The following is a 16,377-nucleotide window of genomic DNA, read 5'->3' on the forward strand; positions in this document are numbered from 1 at the left end:
ACGGGGGATCGATGGTATTTTGGGAGAGGGAACTGATTGAAAATAGGGGAATTTCGGGAATAAAAAAAACATTGTATTTTTATACACACATAGATTGAAACATAAAAAAAAAGAGCAATCAAAAAGAAAAAAAGATTTCAAAAGTCTTGTACATTATTTTTCTCAGGTCTATTTTGTTTTCTTTTTTGCTCTGCATGCGTTTTAGTATAATAAAGAGAAGATAGAAGACTTACTTTGCGAACGAGCCACCAAATCCTCGTCTTCTTCACCGGCGTCGAAGGTTGAGAGGGGTTTTGAGGCCGAAATTGATGAGCCTTGAGGCTGGGCTTTAAATGAAGGCATAAGGGGAACGCTTTGGTAGACCACCATCCATCGTTCATGGTGGACTGATGGTGGTTGAACGGCAGACCAAACGGGGGCAAACATTTTGGGTTTCCCCTTTTTCTTTCCTTTTTTTGTTTTTTTGCTGCAATGTTTAATTGATTTTAGGATTATAGATTTTTTTAGTTAAAAGGTGGCTGCATTTGAAAAAGGGGTTTTAAATTATTTGTAAAAAGGAAGGCCCGCATTTCAACTTGTTTAACAGGCCTGATCTGCGCCTTTTAAGTTGAAAATAGGGGAATTTCACATTGAGTCCTCCCCCTTTGTGCAAGCACTCAACCATGCCTTATTTATTTCACTTCCTTTTTTAATTTGGCTTCAAAATTTACGCATGTTGGCAATTCGGTCCGCGTCTAAGCACTACATTATGGGACCTGGATTATTTCCAGTTTTAGTCCTTGTGCATTTGCGCACATTACACAGTGATCCCCCATGTTGGTTTCTTTATTTTCAGATTACCCCTTTTATTTTAAATTTATTTTAATTAGGCTTATTATCTATTCAATACTTATTTCCAAAAGGATTCATTCAATTTTTTTATTTTTTATTATTATTTTTATTTATTTATTATTATTATTTTCTCTTTTTGCCGAAATTGCTTTATTGGTTTTGCCTTGTTGAAAAATCATTATTTTGGAATTTTCATGTTATATTATCCTAACATTTTGTATAATATTCCATTTAAGTACTTTTATATATATCTATATATATACACGTATATTTTAAAATCTAGATTATTTGTGTTTTCTACTACGCGGATTATTATTATTATTATTATTATTATTATTATTATTATTATTATTATTATTATTATTATGTATTTCTTATATTTTACCTTTTATTATTATGCACCTCCTATTTTGATTTTGATTTTATTTTGAGCCACTTTGTTCGTTTTGTTGTTGCAATTTGATTATTAATATTGTCATCATTACTATCATAGTATTTTTATTATTATTCCTTTTTAATACTCTACCTAGATTATTATCCAACATTACTTTTAACTATTTGTTTGCTATTTTTATTTCTAAATGTAATATTACACGTACACCTATTTATCCTTAAATTTTGTATTACTTCAAGTTGTTTGATTTATTTATTTATATAATTTCAATTTTTTTTTGTTCATTATTACATATATTTCTTAAATATGATTGTCTATAATCTCATGTTTTCACCAAATCTTACTATCGTCATTGTTATATTATTTTAACCCTTCTTTGTTATTTATTTATTTCTTTTTGATGTTTGCATATTCATTTTTTATACATATTCCACTTTCTTTCATTATTATTCTTATGTATATCATGGTTTAATTAATATTAGATTTAGTTGCTAATTGCCCCGGCATACTCGTTGTTTTATTATTATAGATAAGTCGTTATGTTGTTTATTCGTGTTATCATTCTATTATTATTCCAATCACATCATGAGCCATGTTAAAGGTTCATTCTTTACACTGAAACTCAAATGATATGCATGGTTTTAAACATTGCATACATATTTATTTGAATATACAAAAATAAAATAAGGCAATATTCTGTTCTTGGAAATTCGAGAAAATCGTGTCCTAATTTACTGGGTTTCGATTTTTCTCGTTTAACCTAAATAACAGCATATTCTTTTAAATCATAATACGAGTGTTAAATAAAATGCTTACTCTCTGAGATTTGAGGTGTTGTGTCCTAACTCACCGGATATGACATCTTATTACCTCGAGATAAGATTTTTTGCAAATAAGGCGATATTTCGTGTTTGGAAAATCAAGAAAATGTGCCCTAACGTGCTGGGTTTCGATTTCTCGTTCGACTAAATAGCCAAATATCCTCTTAAAGCTTCAAAGTATGGCTTCAATAAGCTATAAGGTGATCTTGGTTTCGATGGTATAGAGTATCGTGTCCTAACGTGCTGGATGTGATATTCCTTTGGAACAAGAGAATCTTATATTTCAATTCACGTTATCAGAGTTTCTTTTAAGGATCGTATTTTTTTAAAAACTCTTCAAATTTTCAATTTTCGACACTAAGACAATGATTAATCAACTAGGTACCAATTTTGGGCGTATCGAGGGTGCTAATCCTTCCTCGTGCGTAACCGACTCCCGAACCCATTTTTCTGAATTTCGTAGACAAAAATCGTTGTTTTAATAAAATCTAAATCGTTTATTAAAAACAACCATTTTACGAGGTGACCCGATCACACCTCATGAAAAAAGATTGGTGGCGACTCCCATTTTTCGTTTTATTTTCAAAATCCAAGTCGACCCCATTTTCATCAAAAAATGGTGTCAACAGTTAATATTTTAATATATGAAATATAAATTTTAAATATTTTTAAGTAATTAATACTAATTATTCATAAAATTTAATTCGAATATATAAACAATATTTTAAATTATAAAATATGATCAATAAAAATTTAAATATATAATATTATATATAAAATAAATTTTAATAATAAAATAATTACATATACCATATAAATATTATATAAAAAAATATTATAAGAGTTAAAATTGACATTTATTCCTAAAATCACTTTTGCCAGAATTAAAAGCTAAAAAAAACTGTTTTTACTTATGCATTGAAAAATACTTTTAATTTAAAAAGTTGTCTGTTTAGCTATACTTTTGACATTAAAAACACTTTTGAGAAGCAATATTAAATAAAGTTTTAATCAACTTTGTTTTTGAATTTGATCATGGGTTGGATCACCCGAACGCATTTATTCAAAAAATTATTTGAAAAGTGAAAAAAATTTAAGTAAAAACATAAATCCAAAAAATGATTTTAGGCAAAAATATGGGGTAAGATTTTTTTTTTGTCAGACACACAGGAATCAACCTAAATTTCTTTTTTATTTCCCTTTATTGAACTGAATTAGCCTTGTTTGAAGCTTGGACTGAGCCCTAATTTCTAAATCCCTAATAAAGGAAATACCTTTTCCGTTCTTCACTCCGCCAACACCCACCGACTACCACCATCATCGTTAACCAGTCACCACTGAATTAGTCTCTTTTTCATTTCTCACACTCTCTCTTTAAGCTCGGTTTGAACTTTCAAGTTTAAAACACACATGGGTTGTTTTTGTTGTTGTTCTTTTTTTAAAATTTTCTTTTCCTTAAACACACATGGGTTGTTTGGCTTTACAAATAGAAGGGGATTATGCCATATGGGATGAACTACATAAGACCAAAAGATTGGTTACTTAGACGGTGAAACAATAAACTGTTTATATCATATTGCTTCATATTGCAATAAATTAATAATGTTTGGTGTACTAATTATTATTGTAATTCTTTTCAGGGTAAATTACAAAAATAGTTATTTTTATTTGTTTCATATTATATTTTAGTCACTTATGTTTAAAATGTTATGTTTTAGTTACTTACATTATTGTTTTTGTTGACACCATTTTTTGATGAAAACGGGGTCGACTTGGATTTTGAAAAAGAATGAAAATGGGAGTCGCCACCAATCCTTTTTTTGATGAGGTGTGATCGGGTCACCTCGAAAAGTGGTTGTTTTTAATAAACGATTTATTTTTTATCAAAACAATGGTTTTGGTCTGCGAAATTTAGAAAAATGAGTTCGGGAGTCGGTTACGTACGAGGAAGGATTAGCACCCTCGATACGCCCAAAATTGGTACCTAGTTGATTAATTAGTGTCTTATTGTCGAAGATTGAAAACTCGAAAAGAATTTAAAAATACGATCCCTCTTTATATTGTGTTATTCTAAAAATGACTCGAATAAACCAAAATAAAGAATGTCTTCTTATCTCGAATTAACAAGATGTCACATCCAGTAAGTTAGGACATGACACCTCGTATTTTTTTTGAGAGTAAGCTTGCCTTTTATTTTGTACTTAAACCGCACGCATTTTAATTTTTTAAAAAGGATATTCAGTTATTTAGAATCAACGCGAGAAAAATCGAAGCTCAGTAAGTTAGGGCACGATTTTCTCGAATTTTCCAAATATTGAATATTGCCATTATTATTGAAAGTTTAAAAGGGTATTTGGCCATTTGGTCGAACGAGAAATCGAAACCCAGCACGTTAGGGCACGTTTTCTCGAATTTTCCAAACGCGAAATATTGCTTTAATTTAAAACCTTTCCCTTTTTGAATAATTGCGAGTACAATACTCGAACGAGATGCATTTGTTTTATTTAGGGCAAAATACAATGATTTATTATTGAGGTGTACAAAATTGAGCGTAACTTCGAAGTGATGAAATGAAATTGAATGATAACGGAACATGGCATAACAATTTACGAATAAAATGATACATCCATGCATGACAAATATACAAGGATACGAATAAGCAAATTATGGTACGCACAACGGCAATGAACACACAACATATCTAATACAAATATCAATAACCTAAACGAACAAAACAAAACAATACATAAATTAATTTAAGAAAATAACGGCTCAAAATGAATGATTTGTGAAGGCATTTCAAAATAAATAATAACGTTTCAAATAAATAGAATATATATAAAAATTAGACAATAAATAAATAATAATAGAAACAATTAAAAAAATAAATAGTATTTAAAATAGAACCAATAAAACAGTTTGGAAAATATACATATATACGTACATAAAAAACTTGAAAGATGTTCATACATAAGTTATAAGAAATGATATATATATATATATATAAAAGAAAATAAATTTAATGTAAAACAACTTCAAATAAATAATGAATATAAAAACTTAAAAATAAGTAACGATAAAGAACATTTTCTACGAATAAATAAATTAAATAAACCGAGGATGAGGTTGAAATAAAATTAAAATTCGAGGCTTTAATTGCAAATAAATAAAGAAGGTCACAAGGGATCAAAATAGGATGCGCTTAAAGAACGAGGGACTGATTGGGAAATATCCCCATTCCTTAAACGCGCCGTTTTGCGCAGGACTAAACTGAGACAAGTGTAAAGAATATGGGGTCAAATTAAAAATGCTAAAAAGGGTAAAAGGACTGTATTGAAGACAGACAATAAAACTGAAGGATCCGCAGCGCAAATAACCCATTCGGCCTTGAGAACGCGCGGATCCTTTGCTTAACCGGGTCGGGTCTTTGGGTCAAACGCGAAACGACGTCGTTTTGGCTATCGTCACTTAAGCCCAAAACGACGCCGTATAGATACCCATATAAATAGCCTAATTAAAATAAAAAAAACAGAACATCAGCCCAGTGTTTAAAAAAAAACCTTGAGGGTTTCTCAAATCCTCTCAAACTCCCCTTCTCCGGTCCAAGGGTTCCGGCCGAAGGCCACCGTAGCGCCGCCGTGACTCCGCCGTCATCGGTGATCGGAGCAACGCAAAGGTCCGGTCTTTTACCCGATTTAAAGGCCATTTGAAGGCCGAAGCCTCTGGGCTCGAAGGCCAAAAGAAGAGAAACCCCCACGGCCTCCCTTCGGTCCCAATTTCACCGACCAAGGCGGTTCCGGCGACGGACCTTGCATGCGGCCCTAGGTAAGTTTCTTCACTTCCCTTTTATTTTTTATTCATTGTTAAAAAAACTATTTGTAAAAGAAAATGAACCGAAAGAGAAGAAAAATAAAATAAAAAAATAAAAAAGAAAACTGCAAACAGAGAAAAAAAGAAAAAGAAAACGAATAGATTTTTCAACCTTTTTCAATCTGAGTTGTGATTTTTGATTAACCTATGTGCATTTTTACAAAGAGAATCGAAGCCCCCCATCTACAAGGGTCCGATTTTGGCTTTTATAGCCAAATACAACTGTTCATATCTATTGTTTATGTTTTTTTTTTGCGATTTTATTTTCTCTCTGCTGCGTGTTTATTGCTCTTGCAGGGCATGGCCGGTGTTGGTGGTGGGAGTGTTAGATGGTATGGGCGTCGTGGAGGCTGGCGCGGAGCAGAGGCGTGCGAGGGGTTGGGCAGAGGCTGGAGCGGCGCGCCCTAGGCATGCTGCGCCTAGGGTTTTCTGCTGCAAACATTTTGTTTTTTTATTTGGGCTAGGGTTTCTGTTATTGGGCTAGGATTTGGGTAGTGGGTTGAATTTTGGGTTTGTTTTACTGGTATGGGCCCGGGTATTTTATTTTCTGATTTAGGCCATATTGGCCTGCTTTAATGGACTGTGGCATTTTATTTATTTTGTTTTATTTTTGGCACTAGGCCCGGCAAATTTGGGCTTCTACAGTTTTGTTACGAAGTGGTCACTTTATCGTTAAACTCTGTTACCTCTCTAACGACGGTCCTACGTGACAGTCCAAATGGATTTTAAATGCTAACTTGGATGTCTAGTTGCTAGGATGAAAATAAATTTAATTAAAAACCTATTTTCATCCTTGCAACTAAACATCCAAATTGGCATTTAAAACTTATTTGGATTGTCACGTAGGACTATCGTTAGGGAGGTAATGGAGCTTAATGGTAGAGTGACCTTTTCGTAACAAAATGATAATATAAGTAACTAAAACGTAACATTTCAAACATAAGTGACTAAAATATAATCTGAGGCGAACAAAAGTGACTATTTTTGTAGTTTACCCTTGTTTTTGATGTTATATTGGAAAGAGCTTACTTTACTCGTATCTCCCTAGATTGAAATGGATATGATTTTACTTGGATTTTGTTAAAACCCAATCTTACAACTTGGATTTTTTTTATGATAAAGAGCAGGGGATTGAGTTGTGTAAATTCGAAGACTGGAATAACGTCAGTCAAGACTTCAAACTAGTAGCCTGGTTGCCTGGAACCCGAGATTTAAACCACAACTGAAATACAATTTTATGCTCATTATTCTATAGTTTCAGCTTCTCATGACTGTTAATATACTATTGATTTTACCGTAATTAACCAAAATAAAATCCTTGACATAAATACGACACATTTTAATAAATAAGAAATGATATGATAAATATAATTTCATAATTTAAATATGATTAATACTATAATTTAATAAGATGAAAATAATCTCTTAAAATCATTTAAAAAATGCAATTAGGTCGTTATAGTGACCTCAGATCAGGGATAAGGCTCATTTGCCAACAGAAAAACGATTTGAAGCACCCCATAGAATTCAACTTTTCAAACCTTTGATTGAGATACAAAAAACCATGTCCCTAGTATAGCCATATGGATATTGTCCCCTGTTGTTCTTAGTAAGGATTCTCCCTATATTATTGTTTCTGCATTGGAGCCAAGGGAGCTTTATTCTTCTCACACTGTCTAGTGCAAAGACACTGTTATTCTTCTGTATGTCACAAAACAAGGTTTGCAGCTCCTTTTTGTTTTTTTTCTTTCCTTGAAAAAGAAGCTTTTGATTAATGGTTGATATATTTATACAGCAACTGTTACAAATGATGATTCGAACTCCAACAAGAACAATGGGGTTTCGAGAGCTTATGAACCAATTTCCACCCTGCAAAACACTCTATACAATTGTTGTAACTTTACAACACATTCCTTTGAAGCTGCAACACAGTTAGTTTCTCAACGGCTGCAAAGCACTTTTGTCATTAAGATAGTCTTAGTCAAATTCCTAGGGAGATTGTTAGCTTGTTAGTAGGAGTAGGAGGCTAGGAGATGTTAGCTTATTAGTAGGAGTAAGAAGCTAAGTTTATTAGAGTTTGTTATCTTGAGTCATGTATATAAGTATTGGTTGATTAATGAATTTTATCATCCTTCCCCATTATTGCTTTCCATGCTTCAGTTAGTTCTCTGTTAAATCAGCAGTGGTATTGAGATTCTTTTTTTCTTGAGGGACCTGTGAGTGAAGCTTTGTGAGAATCTTGAGAGAAAAACTGAGAGATACACTTGTGAGGAATTGAAAAAATAGAATCTAGATCAAGCAACCTGTCCGTCTTAGCCTTACTTGTGTTTGATGGAGTGAACTATCAAGAATGGGTTGTGAGAATGCAAGCATGCATGGAGGGTTGTGATTATTAAGAAACTATCGAGGAAGACTATGAGGTGGCTCAACTTCCCAAAAATCCAACTATGAACTAGATCAAACTGCACAAGCAGAGAACCACTAGAAAGGCAAAGGCTTGCCTTTATGCTTCTATTTCACCAGCCATATTCCATAAAGTTATCATCTTTGGATTAGCAAAGGAGATATGAGATTACTTTAAGGCTGGGTATTTAGGAGATAAGATGATCAAGAGCATGAAGGTGTTGAACTTGATCAAGGAATTCGAGATGCTGCAAATGAAGGAGTCTAAGCCAATCAAAGAATACTCAGATAAGCTAATAGATATTGCTAACAAGGTAAGGGTTTTTGGTCTGATCTCTCTTATTGTAGACTGGTACAGAAAATACTAATCTATATGCTTGAGTAGTATGAAGCAACAATTGCTTCTTTGGAAAACACCAAGGATTTGACTTAGTTGAAAGTAGTAGGGTAGATCAATACTAGCGCATGACTAGAGGAGGCTAATGAGGCAGAAAAGAAGCATAGAAGGAGAATTGAAGGCTAATATGCAGCAGGGTGAAGGTGGAGAGGACCAGAAGTGGAAAATAGAGAAAAGTCGTGGTAGTAGTAGTTCAGAAGCTACTGAAAAAGGTGGTGATGCTAGAAATTCTAACAAGTACTCTTCATGTAAGTACTGTAGAAAGCAGAACCATCTTCATTTCAGATGTTGGAGAAGGCTAGATGTGAAATGCAAAAGGTGTAACTTGATAGGGCACATTGAGAGGTTTTGGAAGTATAAAAGGAGCGTTGAAGGCTAATATGCAGTAGGGTGAAGGTAGAGAGGAACAGAAGTGGAAAGGGAAGAAAAGTGGTGGCAGTAGTGGTTCAGAAGCTACTGAAAAATGTGGTGATGCTGGAAATTCAAAGTACTCTTCATGTAAGTGTTAATACAGAACTCCGGTAAGGAAAATCTCGAACACACGATCAGAACTTGAAAAGAAAAGAAGAAATAGGACAAGGCTCCAAGGCGTGTATCAAGCCACTATCTTTAAGGTTATATTCGCCCCCACTTATCTTCAGTGTGTAAACGAGTTCCAAGCAAATTAACCTCGAGGATACAATGAAGCCAATGACTATTTGCGTTTTGCACTGACGAGAATAGTCCACTATGCACTAAGTAATGTATAACAAAAACTCAATTTCTACAAAGGATTTCTGCAGCAATACTTTATAGAATAATCTAATAATATTAGAAAATGAAGGAAGAGAAGAAATAATATTAGAATTTGTTGATATATATTTCCAAATGAAAAACCCATTCCTATTTATAGGAATTTTCTTGTCTCTTCATAGAGACATCTTTCAATAGGTGTCTTTATGAATAAATATATAATAATAATTATTCATTTAATTTGTAACTATTCAAATAATATTTTTTGAATAATTATAATTCTTTTTAAAAAAATCAAATGATATAACTTTTGACCAATGACCAAAAGTTTTATCTTTTGATTAATTACACCCATTCATTTATAGTTATTGGGATACTATAAATATTTGAAAATGTTCCAAAAATCTCCCCCCATTTTCAAAATATTTAGATTTTGATATTCTTGGAAATCAATTTGCATAAATAAAGGTGTCTTACGATTGAACCTTCACTTAGTGAAAACATGTTAAAGTTAATCGAAATTGCATGGTAGACTAAGCTTTGAACCAACTATTCCATTTGATTAACTGAACACATCTCACACAATGATTTCAACATCAGTCAATGCATAGTATCTAGGGACACTATTATAGCCATGTGTCTATGTCCTCTTTTCATGAGTGCTGTCAGAGCCAAGCCCTTAAGCTCCTAGAAGCGGCCACACTTCCACTCACATAGGTAGATCCCATCAAAAGTGTTCCCGTAATTATAACACTCTAACATATTTATGTTATGGGTCCATTAAGAGTACATTACTCATCCTTCCCTTATCATTACGGTTACCTAGCACTTTAACCTTAGGATGGATTTATTTATAGTGCTAACAGTCACATACTAATGATGTACTTTGTCTCATTGAACTCAAGACTTGACGTTATACCAAGCGTTGAGTCAAGTTTCCATCACGGGTGACTCTAATTAATAGGCTTGAGTCCCATCCCTTTTGAGGTCCTTTTTACTGCATCTCTAGCAAGACTTTTTGTCAAAGGATCTGCCAAATTTTCACTTGACCTCACATAATTAATAGTGATCACTCCATCAGAGATTAATTGTCGGACATAACTATGTCTTAATCCAATGTGTCTAGACTTTCCATTATATACTTGGCTATATGCCTTTGCTAGAGTAGCCTCACTATCACAACGGATAGAAATAGGTGAAATTGGCTTAAGCCATAAAGGTACATCATAAAGCAAATTTCTTAACCATTCTGCTTCTTTAGATGCAGCGGCTAATGCAATAAATTCTGCTGCCATGGTGGAATCAGTAATACATGTTTGTTTCTTGGAACCCCAAGAAATGACTCCTCCACCAAGAATGAAGATCCACCCACTAGTAGATGCATGATCTTCCAAACTTGTAATCCAACTAGCATTCGAATACCCTTATAAAACTGGAGGATATCCATTATAACACAATCCATAGTTAATAGTTTTCTTTAAGTACCTAAGTACTCTATTTAAAGCTTGCCAATGCAAACTACTTGGATTACTTGTGTATCTACTCAATTTTCCAACAGCATATGCAATATCTGGTCTTGTACAAGTCATTATGTACATAAGACAACCAATTAGACTTGCATATTTCAATTGATCAATTTTCCTACCAGCATTAAATACTAATTTTAATTGAGGATCCATGGGTGTAGATGTTGGTATACAGTTGAAAAGATCAAACTTTTTAAGCACATTTTCAATGTAATGTGATTGTGATAAAGCTATAGTGCTTTCATCTCGGGTTATTTTAATCCCAAGAATAACATCTGCTACACCCATATCCTTCATAGCAAAGTTGTTTGACAAGAATTTCTTTGTGTTTTCTATTTGTTCAAAATCCGTGCCAAAAATGAGCATGTCATCTACATATAAGCAAATTATAACACCCTTTCCATTATCAAATTTACTATATATGCACTTATCGGATTCATTTATTTTATAGCCATTAGCTAAAACAACTTTGTCAAACTTTTGGTGCCATTGTTTTGGTGCTTGTTTAAGCCCATATAAAGATTTAACAAGCTTACATACCTTATGCTCTTGTCCTGGAACAACAAATCCTTCCGGTTGCTCCATGTACACTTCCTCTTCCAATTCACCATTTAAAAATGCAGTTTTAACATCCATTTGGTGAACAACCAAATTATATATAGAGGTAAGTGATATTAATAGTCTAATTGTAGCAATTCTTGCTATTGGATCATAGGTATCAAAGTAATCAATACCTTGTCTTTGTGTAAAACCTTTTGCTACCAACCTTGCTTTAAATTTATCAATGGTTCCATCGACCTTCATTTTCTTTTTAAAGATCCATTTACAACCTATTGGTTTGGAACCTGGTGGAAGATCAACTAAGATCCAAGTTTGATTTCCCATTATTGAATCCATTTCATCATTTATTGCTTCTTTCCAAAAAGCAGAGTCTTGAGATTTCACTGCTTCTTCAAATGTAATAGGATCAGATTCGGTATTATAACAATAAGGTATCTTATTGCATATACTTTCACCTTTTCCTTCTACAAGAAACATAATGAAATCTGGTCCAAAATCTTTGACCTTTTTAATCCTCTTACTTCTTCTTAATTCTTGACAAGATTCATCATTATTATCAATTTGTTTCAATGGAATCTCATTCTCATTTAAAGAATGAATCAATTGTTGTGGTTGTAATTGTCTTGATATAGAATTAAATCTATTTTCATCAAAAATAGCATCTCTTGATTCAATAACCGTATTAATTGAAATTGAATCATTTGGTTCAATTACTATGAACCTATATGCCTTGCTATTATGTGCATAACCTATAAATATGCATTCAATTCCTCTTTCACCTAACTTTTTACGTTTAGGTGTTGGAACTTTTACAATAGCTCTACAACCCCAAACCTTTAAATAATTAAGGTTTGGTTTCCTTTTCTTCCATTGTTCATAGGGGGTTATTTTAGTTTCTTTATTAGGAACTCTATTCAATATATGACAAGCTGTTAGAACAGCTTCTCCCCAAAAACCTTGTCCAAGACCTGAATATGATAACATTGAATTTACCATTTCAGTCAAGACTCTATTTTTCCTTTCAGCTACACCATTTTGTTGTGGTGTGTAAGGGGCTGAAACTTGATGGACAATTCCAGTGAGTTCAAAATAACTTGGATTATAGTATTCTCCACCTCTATCCGATCTTAAGCACTTGATAAATGATTCACACTGAAGTTCAACTTCAGATTTATAAACTTTAAATTTATCAAGCGCTTCATCTTTTGAATGCAATAAATGTACATAACAATATCTAGAACAATCATCAATAAAAGTAACAAAATATTTCTTTCCACCTAATGTAGGAGTATTATGCAAGTCACATAAATCACTATGTATCAAATCAAGCAATTTTGTTTTCCTTTTAACCTTAGGGAAAGGATTTCTTGTAATTTTAGTCAACATACAGGTATTGCATTTTTCAATATTATTATTAAAAACAGGAATTAAATCTAATTTATACATGTCATTCAATTTTCTATAATTCAAATGACCTAATCTATAATGCCACAAACAAAATGATTCAACCATATAAGCATAAATAGTATTTTTATTCTTATTAATAATATTAAGTTTGAACATGCTTTCATACATATACCCTTTTCCCACAAAAATTCCTCCCTTAGACAAAATAAACTTATCTGCCTCAAAAACAAGTTTGAAACCAAACTTATTCAACAGACTTCCAGACACTAAATTTTTCCTAACTTCTGGTACATAATATACATCGTTTAAGGTTAAAACCTTTCCAGAAGTGAATTGTAGTTCAACAGACCCTTTGCCTTTAATTGTTGCGGTGGAAGAATTTCCCATGTACAAGACATTGTCATTTTCACATTGTGTGAACTTTGTGAACATGCTTTTTTCTTTGCACACATGTTTGGTTGCTCCGGTATCAATCCACCATGTATTATCATCTTGTGCCATATTAATTTCAGATATCATTGCAACGAACTTTTCGTTTTTATCAGCCTTAGAAGATGATTTCTTCTTTAAAAATCGACATTCATTCTTGAAATGTCCCAGCTTTCCACAATGATAGCATGAGCCCTTTTGTTTCTTTTTGAACTTAGGTGCTCTATCAGTCTGATTGAACTTTCTCTTGAATGGTTTAGTAGTCTGTACTTCCTCCGTAACATGTACTTTGGCATTTTCAGAATTTAGGTTCTGATCTTGTTTTTGATACTCTTCTTCAATACAAAGATGATTTGCCAAAGCCTCAAGAGATATTTCCTCTTTCTTATGTTTTAAACTTCTTTTAAAGTCTTTCCAAGATGGAGGAAGTTTGTCTATTATGGAGGATACCATAATCATTTCATCCATTTTCATATCATATTGCTTAAATTGATTCAGCATCTTTTCAATATCACGAAATTGTTCCATAACAGAACGACCATCAACCATTTGATAATTATTGAAACGACTGACAAGAAATTTCTTACTTGTAACATCTTCGGTCATGTATCTTGCCTCTAATTTGTCCCATAATTCTTTAGCGGTGACGTCGTTTTGGTAGGTGTCGAACAAACCATCAGATAAACCATTTAATATGTGGCCCATGCACATGTAATCAGCATTGTCCCATTTTTGTCTTTCTCGGATTGCAACAACAGATTCATTTTCATTCTCTTCAGGTCTTGGAGTATCCAAAACATAATAAATCTTCAAGGTTGATAACAAAAAGTGCATCTTTTTCTGCCATTGTCAAAAATTGCCACCATCAAAACGATCAAGTTTAACAAATTTGGAAGCCAACTCCCTTAGTGTTCCACTTTCATGTGTTGTGGTAGTCATCATGAAATATAACCTTAAAATTGTTAATACAGAACTCCGGTAAGGAAAATCTCGAACACACGATCAGAACTTGAAAAGAAAAGAAGAAATAGGACAAGGCTCCAAGGCGTGTATCAAGCCACTATCTTTAAGGTTGTATTTGCCCCCACTTATCTTCAGTGTGCAAACGAGTTCCAAGCAAATTAACCTCGAGGATACAATGAAGCCAATGACTATTTGCGTTTTACACTGACGAGAATAGTCCACTATGCACTAAGTAATGTATAACAAAAACTCAATTTCTACAAAGGATTTCTGCAGCAATACTTTATAGAATAATCTAATAATATTAGAAAATGAAGGAAGAGAAGAAATAATATTAGAATTTGTTGATATATATTTCCAAATGAAAAACCCATTCCTATTTATAGGAATTTTCTTGTCTCTTCATAGAGACATCTTTCAATAGGTGTCTTTATGAATAAATATATAATAATTATTCATTTAATTTGTAACTATTCAAATAATATTTTTTGAATAATTATAATTCTTTTTTAAAAAAATCAAATGATATAACTTTTGACCAATGACCAAAAGTTTTATCTTTTGATTAATTACACCCATTCATTTATAGTTATTAGGATACTATAAATATTTGAAAATGTTCCAACAGTAAGTACTGTGGAAAGTAGAACCATCCCCATTTCAGATGCTGGAGAAGGCTAGATGTGAAGTGCAAAAGGTGCAACTTGATAGGGCACATTGAGAGGTTTTAGAAGGAAATAAGAAATCAGTAGTAATATGGAGCACATACTGGAGTTAAAGAATAAGAGGACAGTTGTTTGTTACCTCTTACTTCACATTAAACACTCCATGTGGTAGTTGGTTAGTTGATAGTGATTGCACCAATCACATGACTTATGATGAGAAGTTGTTTAAAGACCTTGATAGGTTATTAAATTTGAGACTGAGGATAGGAAATGGAGAATACCAAGAAGTGAAGGGAAAATGCACAGTGGTAATAGAAAACTGTGCTAGAACTAAGTTGATCTCAAATGTTCTGTTTATACTTGAGATTGATCAAAACTTTATGAATATGGAGCATTTGGTAGAGAAGGGATTCAATGTGATGTTTGAAGAAAGAATGTGCTTGATCCTTAACTCTAACGGTAATTAATTGTTTAGGATCAAGATGCAGAAGAAGAGTTTCTTATTGAATCCACTTGAGAAGGAGCAAATGGCATTCAAGTGTCAGGGAGGAATGAAATCAGATCAAATGGACCTTCTTGTTGAGCAAGTTAAGGTGCTTGTGGGAAAGATTGCATTTAACTCTAGTACACTGAAATGTCTATTGGACCAGTTTGCAAATAATCCTGATAGCTCGAAATCTCATATTCAGAATTTAGAAAGAGAGATTCAAGAAAAAAGGAAATAAATGAGGGCTTTAGAGCAACCCATAGTTGAGAGTGAGGAAGCTTCAATTTCTAATGTATCATTTGTCAAAATGCAGCAGACTAATATGAAATTGATGACAAAATATAATGAAAGAGTTTTGAGCTTAAAATAAAACCAGCAGATAATAGTATCCTAGAAAACAAGTGTTTTGAGAATGAGGAATTGTAAGCAAATGTAACACTCCTAGAGCAGCAGTTGGAATCTCTCTCTAGTGATAAACTATCACCTTTTGCACATGGAATATCTGAAAAAATGCTAATGAGTTACAAAAAAAGACTCAATCTTAAGAGATCGAGAACGAAAAACTAAAACTGGAATAGGTGTAACTTTTATAGGAGAATAGTAGGTTGTGTCCAAAATAAAAAAAAATTGGTTGAAAAGGTTTCATACGTGAAAGAATTGGCATCTGTAGCTCCTGTTGAGTTAATGAATTTAGTTGGTGATGTGATTAGGCTTTCAGTGCAAAATGTAAAATTTGAGAAGGATTTATTGGCTGCAAGAGGATTTTCTAATAAAATGATAAATGGTGTTAACCTGAAGTATAGAGACGACACACGACCTGGGAGGAAGGGGCAGTACTCTGGCCACTCCCATGACTTTTTTGGAGTAGCTAAAGATAATTTTGAATTATGG

Source organism: Gossypium hirsutum, chromosome D11 (assembly GCF_007990345.1).
Source record: "Gossypium hirsutum isolate 1008001.06 chromosome D11, Gossypium_hirsutum_v2.1, whole genome shotgun sequence".
Lineage (NCBI taxonomy): Eukaryota > Viridiplantae > Streptophyta > Magnoliopsida > Malvales > Malvaceae > Gossypium > Gossypium hirsutum.